The sequence below is a fragment of the Megascapheus bottae genome, chromosome 13, assembly GCF_031878675.1.
Source record: "Megascapheus bottae isolate mThoBot1 chromosome 13, mThoBot2.hap1, whole genome shotgun sequence".
NCBI classification, from domain to species: domain Eukaryota; kingdom Metazoa; phylum Chordata; class Mammalia; order Rodentia; family Geomyidae; genus Megascapheus; species Megascapheus bottae.
The window spans coordinates 13,008,720-13,008,923 of NC_143521.1; positions in this window are offsets into that span (position 1 = coordinate 13,008,720).

The following is a 204-nucleotide window of genomic DNA, read 5'->3' on the forward strand; positions in this document are numbered from 1 at the left end:
AGGCTAAATTTAAATGTAGCCTAACCACAGATAAAACAGTAACCACCTATTCCTGAAATCACTTCTTCTCTCAAGTAAATATAATGAGTGAAAGGTTTTGAAACAATTTTCAAGGACAAAATTATAGGGGTAGTTTATGACAATGGAAAACTGGGGAAAAAAATAAAAGTAGACTGAAGTCTGTATTTGATTTCTTTTCCTAGT